This window comes from Nilaparvata lugens, unplaced genomic scaffold, assembly GCF_014356525.2.
Source record: "Nilaparvata lugens isolate BPH unplaced genomic scaffold, ASM1435652v1 scaffold6626, whole genome shotgun sequence".
In the NCBI taxonomy this organism is placed as follows: domain Eukaryota; kingdom Metazoa; phylum Arthropoda; class Insecta; order Hemiptera; family Delphacidae; genus Nilaparvata; species Nilaparvata lugens.
Window position 1 is genome coordinate 1 of NW_024092376.1, and position 4618 is coordinate 4618.

Here is a 4618-nt window from a genome sequence, read left to right on the forward strand (position 1 = left end):
TTTAATAAGCCGTAAATTCACTAAGAATAACGAATTCTCAACTTCAGAATTTTATTATTCATGACATATATGTGGTTTATTATTCAGACATAATTGAAAATTATCAAGTGTAATCATTTATCATTTTATAATATTATTAACCCCGATTGAAAATTCTAACCAATTAATCTATATCATCTAAATTTTTAATTGGTGTTTAACTTTCAGGGGCTAACTATTTAAAGTAAAAATGAATTCATGGGATTCGATTAAGTTTACTGACAAAGAAAATTGTTTTGTAAGAGCACAGTTTTCAAATTCATTTATTTGCCATAAAAGTAATTACATACAAATTAATATATTCTCAAAATTACAATATGTTTTAAAAGTAATTACATACAAATTAAATTACAGTTTCTGTTTGTTTTTGTGGTAGTGTGCTGCGATTAAATTTTTCAGGGAAACTCTTTGTTCTTGGAAACATCGTTTTCAATTCTTTCATTGGAAATTCAACACAATTAATTAATTGTCTTCAGCACAGAAGAGCTTACATCATGCTGAGTTGAGAAATTAATTTGATTAAAATTTTCACTGTATATGAAATTATGATTTCAATGATACTATTTACAACTAACCTCATTATTACGAAATGTTCAACTGTACAAGTTTCTTAAGTTCGTAACCGATGTTGACAGATAAAGAACAATAACGCCAGCGCCACACACTCGCCAAGTCACTTGCTATGTCGCTTACCAAGCGGCTCGCTGTATAGATCTTCGGGCGGAGAGCGAGCGATGGCATTGTACCCATCCACACTCTCGCGCTCGTGGTCATTTGTAGGCACTTGGCAAGAGTGTGGCAGCGGCATTAGACATTGAAAATACCCCTCTGACACTGGGCCCGCTTAAATACCCCAATCTTGCTACAGGCCTGTTGTTAGTAAATGACATTTTCAAAAAAATGCAGCACTTAAATATCTATTATATTTTAATAAAATTTAGAAATAGTTTGAAATGCTCATGCGGCTGCCATGATTCATTCGTCAGTTAGAGGGAATCCAATATGGAGCTACCACTCTCACTTCTACCACCGAAATAAATCTCATAGATTTATCTCTTACCGAATTTGAATTGTTCTGTCCCAAAAATTTGAACTTTAGGCGGTCATATCTCAAAAAGTAATGATCGGAAAAAAAATGTTTTCTTGAGAAAACTTGTTCATTTTGATAGGTAGCTTGATGAAATACAAATCGAAAAACTTTTAAAAATATCACCAGTAGAAAGTTTATTTTTAGCCTTTGCACAGCCTTAAAGGAATAATAACTTAGCCATGCATAATTTCAATATTTGGAGAGAGTCTGCTAATGAATTTTGACAAGTGTAAGGCTACAGTCAGTGTCTTTTGACATCTTCGACAAAGTTTGGGGCAGGTGACGTGAAAGGACGACCATTGTGTAATGTTATAATTCCTTCAATCAGCAGTCTAGCAGAAGGCATAGTAGATGAGTATCAGTGTGGATTTCGACCTGGCAGGGGCACAACAGACCAAATATTTACCCTCAGACGAATAATGGAAAAGTTCTATGAGCACAATACCAACTTGCATATTGCTATTCATCGATTTCAAGCAGGCCTTTGATAGGGTGAGGAGAAGTGAGGTGCTGGATGCGCTAGAGATTTACGGGTTTCCAAGAAAACTAAGCCTGGAGAAATTGACCATGAATGACACAAAAGGTATGGTGCTGAGTGAAGGAAGAGTGAGTAGGGAATTTAGTATCCATGACGGAGTAAGACAAGGAGATGTACTATCAGCCTTGCTCTTCAACATAGTCCTACAGAAAGCAATGGAATGCATTAACAAGAGAGGCAACATCACGAACAGAATGACACAAGTTTTAGCATAAATGCAGATGATGTTGTCATAATCTCGAGAAGCATGCGTTCGCTGGAAAAAGCATTCTTGCAGATTAGAGATGAGGCTAAGGTAGCAGGTCTGGAAATAAATGAAGGAAAGACTAAGTACCTGGAAATGAGCCCTAGAGGAGTGAGAGAGCAAGAAACTGTCAAAATTGGAGAAAGAGTATTCGAAAAAGTTAAAACCTTCACGTACCTGGGCACTGAGATCAATAGCATTAACAGAATATCCTCGGAAATCAAGCGCAGGATAATGCTGGGCAATCGAGCATATTTTGCCAATAATAAATTACTAAAGTCCAAATTACTAACCAGGAACACTAAAATGAAAATATACAGGACTCTCATAAGACCGGTTGTCACATATGGTAGCGAAGCATGGACAGTACTACAAGAAGATGCTAATGCACTGATGGTCTTTGAGAGGAAGCTGGTTAGGAGAATATATGGTCCAGTGCAGGAGAATGGTGCGTGGAGAATCAGAAAGAATGCTGAAATTGAAGAAATCCTGCAAGGTAAAAATATTCTCCGTTTTGTCAAGGCGAGAAGGGTAGATTAGCTTGGACACGTGGAAAGAATGCCGGAGAAAAGAATGCCAAGAACGATGCTCTATGAGAAGTTGGAGGCTGTGAGAAGAGGGAGACCTAGGGCACGATGGATGCAGGATGTGGAAAGAGACTTGAGAGTAATTGGAGTGAGAGGATGGAAAGAAAAGGCAGGAGATAGAGAAGCTTGGAGGCGGATTGCGGAGGAGGCCAAAGCCCACATAGGGCTGTAGCGCCAGGATAAGTAAGTAAGTAAGTAATAATAATCCTTCAACAGAGGATTGGAAAAACGAGAAGCAAACGGTCTCGACATGACGTCGTAATAAGGTGAAATAAAAACGATGCCGTCAGTTCCACATACTTTATATGAGGCAAACTTAAGTTTCAATGCACTAAGGCATCATCTTAGAGTCTAACCAAAAAACCATTGAAGATGATGCCTTAGTGCATTGAAACTTAAGTTTGGCTCAAATAAATCATGTAGAACTGACAATATCGTGTTTATTTCACCTTAATATGGAGAAATACCACAATATCTCTGTGCATAGTGTAATAACTTCGTGACTCGAGGTGTATTTCAGTGGCACTTTTATATTCGCGTTGAAAAACGGATCAGACTACCAATTTTACATTTGGCGGTAGAAGTGAATGGTAGCTCCATACTGGATCCTAATGATAGCTCCTAACTGACGGAAGAATCATGGCAGCCGCAAGAAAATTCTACAGCACGCCACTAAACCTGGAAGACCTTACAACCTATTCTACCATGTACAGGATTATCTAAAATTATAATAAGGAAAGAATTGGCATGAGAGAATCCGGCATGAAAAATGACAATTTTGAGGGATAATAATTAAAGTGTTTTTCGTACAATTTAACCATGTAATTATATCATTAATAATCAAATTGTGCAATTTACAGTGAATTACATAGATTTTTCACAAAGTTTTTTATTGAAAATTATGTAATTCAAATGTTTTCCGTTACTTTTCACACACTCAACCTAATTCTAAAATTTGCCATTGCTCGCTCAGGCATCACTTGTGGAATTGCTTCAATCTCTCGTTGAATGGCTTCCTTTAGATCTGTGAATTATTGGCTGCCCAATAACAGTAATTTTGTTTATTCACGAATCCCGACAAATGAAAATGTGCCTTATCACTTTAAAGAATAACGGCATCCTGGTGGACATTTTCGAGAATGATCTCGTAAGCGGCTTTGCGATATGCCCAAAATAATTTTCATTAAGTTGTTGCACTAACATTATCTTATATGGAAGGCATTTCAGGTCGGAATGAAGAATTCAACGTACACTTCGATCAGAAATGACTAGTGCAACAGCATGTTTCGCTGCTGAACGTCATGGAGACCGTGTAACAGCTACTCTTACCGCGTTAATGTTTTCAGGCGTTCTCACAGTCCGTTTTCGTCCTGTTGGTTTCGTTTTTAAAGCAGACGACGTGTTCCTAAAATTCTTCACCCACAACAAGATCGTATTCCTACTGGGAACAGGCACGTGTCGATTTGAATTGAAGTGTCTGCGAGATAAACGCTGTGTTAAAATAATTGAGTCACTATTTTTTAAAATAAGCTTCAATCAAAAACACTCAATGTTCACTTGACCTCGACATACTGGCTACTGAAAGTGTAAGAGTAGGCTTGTCGATGTAAAACATTTCCGCCTTTTCAATGACACTGGAGCCAACATAGCAATTACTACAAAATCGTCAGATTAATATGCCGGTACCTGTAGCTTCAATCAAAAACACTCGATGTTCACTTGACCACGACATACTGGCTACTGAAATGGTAAGAATAGACCTGTCGATGTAAAACATTTCCGCCTTTTCAATGACAGTGGAGCCAACATAACAATTACTACAAAATCGTCAGATTAATATGCCGGTCCCTGTAGAAGCCTATAGGATCCCAGAACTATGTAGCGGAGCCCTGGCAAGCTCTAGAGACTCAGTGCATGAAACTACAAGAGAGATACGTGCATGTCGCTGGCCCGGCTATGATCGAATTTCAACATACTAACCATGTCAATATTTAGTACCTATTTCGTACTATTTAGTACCTCCAATGAAAAAATTTGTACCTCACCCCTAACTGAGTTATTGATTTTTCTAAAGTGCCGGGCCAGAGACATGGTTGCCCGGCTATCTTCAAATTTGAACT